The following is a 13,221-nucleotide window of genomic DNA, read 5'->3' as shown; positions in this document are numbered from 1 at the left end:
CGTGATGTACTACAAGAAAAGGATTTTACAGGTAAGCTGTTAATAAAAATCCCTTTTTCTTGGCATGCATTCAACAAAGGTGGTGATAACATTTCTCAGAGATTTTGGTCCATATTGATATGATGGCATCAAAAAGTTTCTACAGGGGGCGTGTCCAACCGCCGAGCTGCATGGAAGCCTGATACCACAGCTCCTGCACTGACCGGAGAATCCGACATCTAAGCGGCCAACCTACACCCTGAAAATGCACCACCAGAGCCAACACATGATGGGGAACCCGCCTGGCACCTCCAGGAAACGAAAAAGAATACCGCCCGCCGAGAAAACTCACTGATTTTTTCTCCTCACCTCACGGCGCTCGGATCCAAGATGGCGCCCGCGACCGCTCACCGCGAGGAGAGAGAGCATACACTGACCTGCCGGACGATGGGGACGAATTCGTACACCCCAGCTCACCCCCTCACGGCCCACCGCCACCCTCCGGACCGTCCTCCACAACTGCCAGTCCTGCTAAAGCGCGGATGAAGATGGACCTTCACCCCCAGGCCTCTGAGGTAAGGCCTACACTAGACAGCCTCCCCTCACTGGATCCAACATCATCCCCTATAGCAGCATTTCCCACCACCGACCAGCCTGTCATGGACACAGTGCTAAAGGACATGCTAATCTCCTTGCACACATCGCTGCATAGTGACATCTCCACCATGATCTCAGCTTTTAAAAATGAAATGACACATGTCAATGGGAGGGTGGACCGTATTGAGCACCAGATGAGCGCCATGACAGTTACAGTTAATGACTTAGTAGATGCCCATGACCACGCAAAAGACGACCAACAGTGGCTGCGCGCCAAGATGGCGGACCTCGAGGACAGGTCAAGGCGCAATAATGTGAAAATACGCGGCATCCCTGAATCGGTCTTGCCTGCTGACCTCAATTCATACACCAGAAAAATGATCGCCACGCTTTTACCCGATCTCCCCCCTGTGGAGACAATCATCGACCGTATCCACCGCCTGCCAAAACCTTCCCATTTGCCACCTGAAATACCCCGTGATACCCTCATGAGAATTCACTTCTACCACGCCAAAGACATGCTCATGTCCAAATCCAGAAGGCTGGGCCAGCTACCTCCGCCATACACAAAGCTGCAGCTTTTCGCTGACATCTCCCAATACACCCGTCAGCAGCGGAGACAACTCCAGACCATCACCAAACCTCTGAACAATCACAAGATTCCCTACCAATGGGGATTCCCGACCAAACTTATGATTACAAGAAATGGGGTTAAATACAATGTACACACGGTGGAAGAAGGTATTCACCTCCTCAAAAAATGGCACATTATTCCAGATGGCAATGCTACACCCCGTGACACCTCTCCTAACCATCCGCACCCCAATGCCATGGAATCTCACCCCAGTGTTGCTAACTGACCATAGGGTTGGTGCGCTATTACCTCTTACTTAAACATGCACTCCGGTCGGTGCCTGCTTGTTGCAGTTGATACACGGACTTTTACCCCCCAAAAAGATTCAGTAGGCGTTTCTGATATACTACTGACCACGGTGTTTTATACACACCCAGAACTGTTGTTAATCTGTTTACACCCATCGCTGTTACTGTTAACCCTTCCTTGTGCTCCCTGACCCTCTCCTTTCCTTCCCCTTTCTACCGGATCCCTGGAGAGCTCCACACATCTGAGAAAACGTATTTCCTGAACTAAGACTTGGATCAACGCCACAGCCCACCTGATCCAACACCTGGAAGACCCGCAACGAACTGTGAGTAACTAACTATCCGCTCTTACTACACTGTAGCGAAAATGCCTAAATTTATGACCCTAAACGCTAAGGGCCTAAACCACCCTGCTAAAAGGGCGTCACTATGGAAAACAGCCCGCACGTCCCTATGTGACATCATCTGTGTGCAAGAAACGCACTTCAAATCCACGGCAAAGCCGACCTGTACCAACAAACAATTCCCAACTATCCTTAAGGCCTCTGGCCCTGAGAAGAAAAATGGAGTTTTAATAGCCATCAAAGACACCATAACATTTACCCTCCACAACAGCATGACTGATATCAACGGAAGATACCTTGCACTGGACTGCTCCCTGGACAATGTAAGATACACTATAGTCAATGTCTACGTCCCTAATACGAGGCAGATCAGCTTCCTATCCAAGCTTATGAAAAAACTCACTCGCTTTAAGCAGGGAAGACTTATCATCTGCGGAGATTTTAATATAGTCCCTGACAACTCGATGGACGCCTCTTCCCGAACGGGCAGGACTGCATCGCCTATGGGCTCCTTCATGAGAACACACGACCTATACGACGCCTGGAGATGTCTGCACACCACTGAAAGAGACTATTCATATTTCTCCCCCCGCCACAACTCCTACACGAGGATTGACTATTTCCTGGTAGACAAATGGTCCCTTCCCAGTATCTCGAACTCTGAGATCTCTACCATTACGTGGTCCGACCATGCACCCGTCACCATGTCCTTAAATGCCTCTCCCTCCCTCGCACGATCGAGGATCTGGAGAGCTAATGCATCCCTCATTCACTCACCACAACACTCTGCGTATATTGCAGACCGTCTAACTGAATTTTTTCCCCTGAATGCAGGTTCTGTGAAAGACAATTCTATGCTGTGGAACGCACACAAGGCGTTCATAAGAGGAATATTTATTCAAATAGGGGCAAGAGAGAGGAGGTTGAAAACACATCGCCTAGACACTTTGACCTCTGAAATAAGAATACTGGAGGCTCAGAACCAATCTAATCCCACCCTTGATACTAAAAACAAACTAGACCTCCTGAGGAGTGACCTTAGGGCACACCTGCTGGAATCTTATGAAAGGGCCCATACCTACTTCAAAGCCACACACTACTCCACAGGCAACAAAGCTGGCAAGCTCATGGCCAATAGAATCAAGGGGCATATTACCAAAACCAAAATTACCCACCTGTTCCATCCTTCCTCAAAACAGAAACTTATTGACCCCACGGAGATTGCTGATGCCTTCAGCCATTATTATAACACCTTATATAATCTTAAAGATGACAGTTCGGTGCCCCAACCGTCTCCCCAAGACATAGAAGCATTTCTCCAAGACATCAATCTCCCTAAGTTGTCTGTGGACCAGTTGGAGTCGCTGAACGCACCTTTCACTCCCCTAGAAATCCTACAAACGATCGCAGGACTGCCCTCTAATAAATCCCCAGGCCCTGACGGCTTGACTAGCGAGTACTATAAGAAATTCGGCCCGATACTTGCACCTTTTCTGACTACTGTCTGCAACGATGCTGCCTCTTCCTCCTCTCTCCCCCCTGAAATGTTATCCGCCCTGATTGTTACTTTGCCGAAGCCAGGCAAGGAACCCACTTGTGCCCAAAACTTCCGTCCTATTTCCCTCCTCAACTTGGACGCCAAGATCCACGCCAAGCTAATAGCCAACCGCCTAATAGACTTAATGCCCCTGCTCATCCATAAGGACCAATCCGGCTTTACTAAAGGTAGGCAAGCCTTTGATGCAACCCGTAGACTCATTAACCTCATCCATGCCGCGGGGTCGACCTGAACGCCTTCTCTGCTCCTATCACTGGATGCGGAGAAGGCGTTCGATCGAGTCCACTGGGGTTACATGCACGCGACTCTCACGAAATTTGGGTTCCAGGGTCCCATACTCTCCGCCATCATGGCACTTTACTCCTCCCCGTCAGCCCAGGTATATACCTCGGAAATACTCTCAAAACCTTTCCTGATTTCCAACGGCACACGTCAAGGCTGCCCCCTATCACCACTAATCTTTAACCTCATCATGGAACCCCTAGCAGAACATGTTAGAACTCACGACTCAATAACCGGTCTAAAAATAGGCATCTCAGACCATAAAATCAATTTGTTCGCCGATGACGTGATAATAATGCTAAGTAACCCCCTTTCCTCCCTGGCTTCGGTACAGTTATTACTAAGAAGATTTGCTAATGTGTCTTACTATAAGGTAAACGAACAAAAATCGTACATTCTAGACATAGGACTGGACGCCATCACTAGCAACCTGCTTAGACACAAATACCCATACCCTTCGGCGGACACAGGTATACCATACTTAGGTATCACTCTGACAAAATCCACATCAACCCTATTCCCCCAAAACTATACCGAGATGAAACAGATGCTTATCCGAGAAACTGCAAAAATTTCCAAACACGAATTTTCTTGGGCGGGGAGACTTGCGGCCTTTAAACTGATGATCTTACCCAGACTACTGTACATCTTCCGGACGCTCCCAATCCCTCTACCACAATCCTACCTTAAATCCTTACAGTCCATACTTGGACACTTTCTATGGCAAGGCAAAAAACCCAGATGCAACCAGGCTAAACTCGTCAAACATAGGTCTGTGGGAGGCATGGGCCTAGCAGACATCAGAGATTACTATATGGCCACTATAATCTCACAGATGCGCGAGTGGATGGTGGAACACCCCACCACACTTTGGGGCGCTATAGAATCCCACATGGTCCCTGGCCCCAACCTTTCCCAATGGCTATTCAGCACGACCGCCAAACACCCACTACTCTCCATATACTCCCCTACTATTCAGGCTTCTGTCAAAGTATGGAAGACACTCCATTCCTCCTCCTGGCCGACCCTTGCTACCAAACCTACCCCAATACCCATACAAACACTTCAGCTGCTGACCCCTGACCTGCCTATTCCCCACTGGCTGACCGACCGCATATCCCACGTCCACGAACTACGTCCCCTAGTGGCCACCAAATCATTTCTCCACGTCCAAAAGACCCTACAAGCCCCTGCCTCAGACTACCTTACGTACTATAGACTGCAACATTGCCTTAACAACTCTCGTCCTCTGGAAGGACACTTACCTCTGCACATATGGCGCTTCCTCTTCTCTGATACGACGAAAAACAAAGGTACTTCCATAATTTACTCAACCCTCCAGGAAAAAAACTCCTTCACCAAATCCAAACCACTCCTGGAATGGGAACATGACTTACTTACCCCGTTCTCTGACCGTCAATGGCAAACAGCGATTAAAGCCAACCACAAATATACCTCCTGCACCTCCCTCTGGGAACTCTCACAAAAATTGCTGATGAGATGGTATCTTACACCAACTAGGATAGCCAAATTCCACCCTGCCACATCTCACGAATGTTGGAGGGGATGTAAAAACCCTGGTACTCTTCTCCACATCTTCTGGTCCTGCCCATGCTTAAGACCGCTATGGTCATCAGTGAAGTTGATGCTACAGAACATTCTTGGTACACCCATTTCACTGACACCCCCGCTAGCTATCCTTAATCTAACCATTGAGGACATCCCATCACCCCTGAGACTGGTAACTGTACATGTACTGTTAGCAACAAGACTACTGATCGCTCGAAACTGGAAGTTCAAGAATGTCCCATCACTGACGGACGTAGTGCGACTGGTGAGAACCCACTACACATACGAGTCCACCCTTGCACGTAGGAAACACTCCTACTCCACGGTATTGACCCTCTGGGACCCCTGGCAAACTTGGTACAACGGTCAATAGACCGTCGAATTATCCTCTGATTGTATTGATACTTATGATGCTCTCTACCCTTCCCCCCCCCTCCCTCCCTCTTTATCCCTCCTCCCCCCCCCCTTGTTTGGTTACGTAATGGTATTCTGTTCACATTCTGTTTATATATTACCTACCGTCTAGATACCCACTTGGTGGGTGCATAGACGGTACAGCAGGTAACCCGGTACTGTACCTTCTATTTGAAACTATGCAAGTTACTCTGCACTGTATGCCACACGGTACTTGATAACGTTGTATTGATATGCTTGACATATACCAATAAAAACTATTTGAAAGAAAAAGTTTCTACAGATTTGTCGGCTGCACATCCATCAATGTTCCACCACATCACAAAGGCGCTCTATTGGATCAAGATCTGGTTACTGTGGAGGCCATTGGAGTAGAGCGAACTCATGGTCATGTTCAAGAAACCAGTTTGAGATGATTTGAGCTTTGTGACATGGTGCATTATCCTGCTGGAAGAAGCCACCAGAAAATGAGTACTGTAGTCATAAAGGGATGGACAGGGTCAGCGAAAATACTGAAGTAGGTCATGGCATTTAAACAATGCTCAATTGGTACTAAGGAGCCCAAAGTATGCCAAAAAAATATCCCCCAAACCATTACACCACCACCAGCCAAGACCGTTGATACAAGGCAGGATGGATCTATGCTTTCATGTTGTTTATGCCAATTTTTGACCCTACCATCTGAATGTTGCAGATGAAATCGAGACTCCTAGGACAAGGCAATGGTTTTCCAATCTTCTATTGTCCAATTTTGGTGAGCCTGTGTGAATTGTAGCCTCAGTTTCAGTTTCGCTGACAGGAGAGGAATCCACTGTGGTCTGCTGCCGCTGTAGCCCATCTGCTTTGATAAGTCAGTCTTTGAATGCAAGTCATTGACAGCAGACAATTGCATTCGTCTTCAATGTAAGTTTACTTCAGAATACACTGCATACATGATCACACCTCCCAAAAGCTTACGAAGGACTGTGATGACACATAAGGTTTATACAGACATTTTATAAGAAATTGATAACATGAGAGTCTATGCAGGGCACGAAGCCCAAAGTTTGGATTACACAAGATTTCACAAGATTCCATAAATCACACATATATAATGAGTAAAACTGACATCCGGCCATCCTGACCTAATTAGAGCATCATGTGAAATGGTTATTTTTACAATTAAAGAGATGGATTATATGTGAGGGGTAATTACCAAGTAATAAAAGAAATGGAAGGGTTTTTCCAGACACACTGTTTACTGTTTACATAGACTTCCTATCAGGTCATTTGGCGGAACATCTCTTGTTTTACATGAGACAGTTGTTCGGCCATGAGAATGGGAAAACATGTTATTGAGAATATGTTGCAATGTGTAATACCAAATAGAATTTAGAAACATAAGCTTATTTGCAGGGAAAGACACAGGAAAAAGGGGGAACTCTACTGTTGTGTGTGTATATAAGATATTCAAGTGATACACATTTAATATACAAGGTAGATCAATGTAGATTTTCATATCTTGTCAGTCCCTCCTGTGTTTCGAATTCTTTGGTATTCTCTGTTAAATTTCATGCTTCCGGGGGGTTCTCAGGGTCTTTAGGTAGAATCGCAGGAATCCGCGTCACCATTTCATGAACGGTCTTAACTCTGGACCTTGAGGGCTCAAAGGAACCGGCATTAATACAAGCACCACAACATGCTTTATAGGTATGTGTGGTCATCTTCATGCAACATTTGCAGATCATAGGTGCACATTTGATTATAAGGATAAAAAGTACAATAATTCCAACAATATAAAGAATACCATGTAGTACAGGGCTCAAAATTTCAAGTCCTGAGCTACTAGCCAGGCCTCAAGAGTTACTCGCCACCAGTTGCCCCACCTAATTCATACACTGCCCTGCGCCTAATTGCACCTGTAAACACGCCCTCGTAGATTATCTCATAGAATGACACTGTTAAATGTTTTATGCAGAATCAAGTTACACAATTAAATATTACCAACAACAAATTTAACAAAATGGCACTGGGGGCAGACCAGAGGGACAGGGCACTAGAACTGGGTCTCTTCCCCATTCTCCTGCTGTCTCCTCTGCAACTCCCATCCATCCTCTTTCTCTCTCTCTCTCTCTCTCTCTCTCTCTCTCTCTCGCTCTCCCTCTCCTATTCATCTCATCATCAGAGCCTGTGTGTGCGGCTCCACACTTGCATGTCCCCACTTCCTCCTTTTATTCAGGCTGGCAGTGAGGAGAGGAGCTGCAGCACAGCGGGAGGGAGTACAATCCAGTGCTGAGATCCACACAACTGCACAGCCATTGACACCATAGCACAGCGCACACTGACAGCGCACAGCACACATTGAGACCAGTCTGTTCACAGTGCTCAGGCTGAACTGGTGGACACTTACATGGAGCACAAGGAGAAGAAAACTGCACAAACTGGAAGGCTGCCGCTCTCATGTCAGGGCAACTTTCAGTGAGCGCTGCACCGGAGTGGTAATTTTCGCAATCCTCCACCTCACTCATTACTTCCTGCTCCCTGCTTTCCAGCTACATTGGTCGGGGGGAGGGGGGCAGGCTCAGAGAGGTCATACTATCAGTTCCCATGGCTTAATAAGGATTGTAAGGAGAGCACCTGTGTACTGCTCTGCCTGTGCACGACTCACCAGACTACTTTTCCCGAGCATGCACCTTTCCTCTTCAGCCTCCAATCTCATCGGGACTCTAAGTGTAGGCACAGATTGGAGGGAGATTGGTCATGCATCCCTGTCATCACTCGCCCCCCGCTTAAATCCACTCGCCAAATGCTAGTAGGCGAGTGGAAATTTTGAGGGCTGATGTAGTATACCCGAAAACCACCCACCAATACCTGAAAACCAGTTGAGCGGATTGATCCAGGAAAGCCAGCTTTCCCAGCTACCATCGATCCAAGCGGTTTCGGTATGCTCCTTGCGAAAGTTAACCTTTAAGCGCTGTACTTTTTCTATATGAGCAATGATGGCGTCTTCGGCCCTAGTATCATTCCTAATATAGTTACAGCAGGCAGTTCCCACTATGGTGCATATTCCTCCTTGACTTGCAGTGAGATAATCCAACACCAGCCGGTGTTGCAAAACCTCTTTCTTGATCATTTTTAGCTCTGTAGCCATGGCTATAAAGTTTCTATCATATAGGGCAGTGACATTATCCATCAGGTCTGCCAGATCTATGATGAAACTGAAAGCCTTTTTAATACAACATCTATTCACCCATGGTATAAAGAACAATGGCTTAATTTCCCTATCATGTGATAATATCGGCATTTTCCATGCAATGGGAATCTCCAAGTGACTTTGTAGTACTCCGATAACCTTGATCACGCTGTTCAGGAGAGTAGTTTCGAGTGAAGTTGATACAAACCGCAGGTGTTCTCATTGGGGCATTTGTGTATAACCACAGTGAAACAGTTCTTTCAAACATGTTGGGGCTTACTTCATCGAAATGGGCACTATCCTCCATTTCAACCAAAGTGCTGGGTATGCCTAGCAAGGGTATAGTCATGTGTGAAATAGGGGCATGTGTGCATATCCAACAGTTAGTAATGTTCAGTCTTTTAGCTGCTTGCAGATGCAGGGACACAAAGGAGTTATGGAAAGGTTCTGCCAACCTATCGTGGAAATCATGTGCGTCTCTTCTCAGCCTTTGGTCTGGGGTTGAAATAGTTCCAAGCTGCAATAACTTTTTCATTATAGTAGCATTTAGTAGGACAGTGTCTTGTATCTTACCCATTGCTTTCTGGTGTGTCCATTCATACGTCATTACCGTTATCCACACCAACGCTCCTCCACAGAGGATGACACACCAGAGCTGAACATCTGGTTTTAGGCCCTAGAAGATTCATCTTGTTGTCTTCTGGCTCGAGCTCGTGTCAGCAATGGGGACCTGGAAGGTAAAGGTACAGAATAATCCTGGCCAGTGGTACACTGGCTACTTTTTGGAGCTACTGTTTTCTTACAATGGGAACCATGCACCCAGTACTTATAGTCTTCCAGCTTTACAGCAGTAGGAGACACCAGAATGATCTGGAAGGGTCCTTTCCACTTAGGGGACAAAATAGTCCGGGGCGTATGATTCTTGATATACACCCAATCTCCTGAGTTTAGTCCATGAGTTGTCTCACTTGTGTCCACCGATTGTCCTGCTTTGGCTCTGGAAAAGGTATCAGAAAACACGTTTGCCAATTTGCGTACATACTCAATCATGGCATCTTGACCATTACCTAAAGTCACTGTTTCAGGATATATCAATGTAGCAGGAAGTCTTTTGGGTGGTCGTCCGAACAAAATATCAAAAGGTGATAACCCATGTTTCTCCTTGGGGGTGGTTCTGATAGTTGCTAAGACTATTGGCAAGGCCTCCACCCATGAGCTTTTCCCATTAGCAGTTATCTTAGCCAAGTACCTTTTGATTGTTTGATTAGTCCGTTCTACCATCCCACTAGCCTGTGGTCTGTAAGGGGTGTGCAACTGCTGCTTTAACCCTAAAATATTTACCACTTCAGCCATAAGTTTGTTATCAAAATGAGTACCTCTGTCTGATGAGAATATATTTCCTATCCCAAACCTGGGAATCATCTCTCTAGTAAGGCATTTTACCACTGTCCTGGCATCATTTTTCACCATTGGGTATGCTTCTACCCAACCCGAGAATTGATCCACACAAACTAGTAAGTACTTAAATCTACCACAAGGTGGCATGTCTGAGAAGTCTATTTGCACAATTTGAAATGGCTCCTCAGTATGCGGAATATGCTTCATAGGTGTAGGGACTGGTCTTTTGGCATTTGACATATTGCACATTCATTTATTTGCTTAGCAGCATATGTATGAAACCCAGGTGCCCACCATTGTTTGGTCACCGCCCGACTCATCCCTCCTGTTGAGACATGGCAAGGCCCATGGCTCAAAGAGAACAAGAAAGGAAAAAGAGTTGGGGAGCAATCAATTTGTTTTTCATTCGCCACAGGCCATCATCTCCACAAATAGCTCCTTTTGTAGACCAGGATCCTTTGTGGGGAGAGCTTTCCTGTAGGGCTGAAAGAACAACCGGGTCCACCTGGAGGTCTATCATAGGAATTGTAGGTATAGTCAGTGCTGATGGCTGATAAGAGTATATAGTTTCTTTTAGCATGTTTATCAGCCATAGCATTTCCCATAGAAACACAATCACCAGAACCTGTATGTGCTTCACATTTAATCACAGCACCTCTTAGAGGCAGTTGGACTGCAGCCAACAAGCGAACAATTAACCCTTTATGCTGTATGGGGGTTCCTGCAGCGGTTAGATAACCTCGTTCCTGCCAGAGCTGTGCAAAACTATGCAGGATCCCTACCGCATAGGCTGAGTCACTGTATATGTTAACCGTATCACCTTCTGCTAACTCCAAAGCAACACAGAGAGCGGTAAGCTCCGCTGCCTGAGCAGATCTGGAGTCAGTCAGAACTTCAGCATGCAGTAGTTTATGCTCACCATTCACCACTGCACACGCGGCCAAAGTCAGTCCATCTGGGCGTCTGATGGAGGAGCCATCCACAAACAGGTCAGCACAAGGAGGCAACCCTGGGATGGGCTCATCCTGTAGGTCAGCTTTTGGTTTAGTCACCTCATCTATGGAGGTAACACAGTCATGGGTTAAGTAGTCAGAATTATCAATCTCATCGCTATCATCCTCCGGCAAGAAAGTGGCAGGATTCAGAGTTTGACAGCGCTGAATTTTGAGGTTGGAAGCGGATAACAGAACCAGATGGTAATGAGTTATTCTCTGAACAGAGAAATGCTTAGTGTAAGCACTATTCAACATAGCTTCCAAGTCATGAGGGCACATTAAATACAAAGTGTTACCCAGGACAATGTCAGCAGTTTTTTCAACCAGTAGGGCAGCCGCTGCTACTGATTTCAAGCATCCAGGTAGGCCTCCAGTGGATAGTGGTCATGGTCATGTTCAAGAAACCAGTTTGAGATGATTTGAGCTTTGTGACATGGTGCATTATCCTGCTGGAAGAAGCCACCAGAAAATGAGTACTGTAGTCATAAAGGGATGGACAGGGTCAGCGAAAATACTGAAGTAGGTCATGGCATTTAAACAATGCTCAATTGGTACTAAGGAGCCCAAAGTATGCCAAAAAAAATATCCCCCAAACCATTACACCACCACCAGCCAAGACCGTTGATACAAGGCAGGATGGATCTATGCTTTCATGTTGTTTATGCCAATTTTTGACCCTACCATCTGAATGTTGCAGATGAAATCGAGACTCCTAGGACAAGGCAATGGTTTTCCAATCTTCTGTTGTCCAATTTTGGTGAGCCTGTGTGAATTGTAGCCTCAGTTTCAGTTTCGCTGACAGGAGAGGCATCCACTGTGGTCTGCTGCCGCTGTAGCCCATCTGCTTCAAGGCTCGATTTGTTGTGCATTCATAGATGGTATTCTGCATACCTTGGTTGTAAGGAGTGGTTATTTGAGTTACTGTTGCCTTTCAAACATCTTGAACCAGTCTGCCACTTCTCCTCTGACTTCTGATGACATCAAGGCATTTTTGTCCACACAACTGCCGCTCACTGGATATTTTTTCTTTTTCCGACCATTCTCTGTAAACCTTAGAGATGGTTGTGCGTGAAAATCCCAGTAGATCAGCAGTTTTTAAAATACTCCGACCAGCCCGTCTGGCACCAACAACTATGCCATGTTCAAAGTCACTTAAATCCATTTCCTTTCCCATTCTGATGCTCGGTTTGAAACTTCAGCAAGTCGGCTTTACCACGTCTAAATGCATTGAGTTGCTGCCATGTGATTGGCTGATTAGCAATTTGTGTTTCCAAGCAATTAAACAGGTGAGTGTATATTAGGGGTGCAACGGATCGTCACCGATCCGTGATCCGAACGGGTCACCCCGTTCGGATCGGCACACCATGCGATCCGCGGAGCGCTCTGGAGCCTCGGCCGTAGGAAAGTCCCCGGCTTCGGCCTAGCTCCAGGGCGGCGGCCATCTTGCTCCACCCCAACCAATCACAGATCGACTGTGATTGGTTGGATGGGATGTCCCGTCTCTGCACCTGATTGGCCCGCGTGATGAGCGCCCTCTCTGATTGGAAGGCTGCCCGGATTGGCTGGCTGTCTTGGCGGCGCTCTGGGAATCAGGATGAACGTGTGGAGCTTGAGGGGGAACAGTGAGCGCCGCTATGAAGAACTGGGACTCACAGTGCTGTCAGCAGTTGTTACCTGACAGCAGCTGGTCACACAAACTCACCACAGGGGACTGGAGGGCAATGGGTGAGTTTTGATTGGTTGCTAGGGGGTTAGTGCTTAAATACAGTATATGTAAATCCGACAGACTGTTTACATGTTAAATTTTAAAAGCCGCAGCTTCTAGATATTTGCAAAGTCTTGAAACGAACATCTAATGTGTTTGTTTTTTAATTGATATATTATTCATTCTAAATCATATTCTTATTTATAAAATGTATTTTTGATGCTAATTCTGGCATTTATTCTACTCAGGGCTTTTACATTGGAGAATAAGTGCAGGAGCCTGCCAAGACCACCCCCTTCTCCCCCACACACCACAAGGTGCAAGGT

General features: G+C 46.5%; 1 protein-coding gene across 3 annotated transcripts in view; it reads left to right on the top strand.

Moving 5' to 3' along the window:
- The window catches only part of LOC120927185 (dentin matrix acidic phosphoprotein 1-like), a 115,674-nt gene that overhangs the window by 52,277 nt on the left and 50,176 nt on the right, over positions 1 to 13,221 (top strand). The gene's annotated exons all lie outside the window — the stretch shown is intronic.

This window comes from Rana temporaria, chromosome 2 (assembly GCF_905171775.1).
Source record: "Rana temporaria chromosome 2, aRanTem1.1, whole genome shotgun sequence".
Lineage (NCBI taxonomy): Eukaryota > Metazoa > Chordata > Amphibia > Anura > Ranidae > Rana > Rana temporaria.
This window is presented reverse-complemented; position numbering and strand designations above follow the sequence as displayed.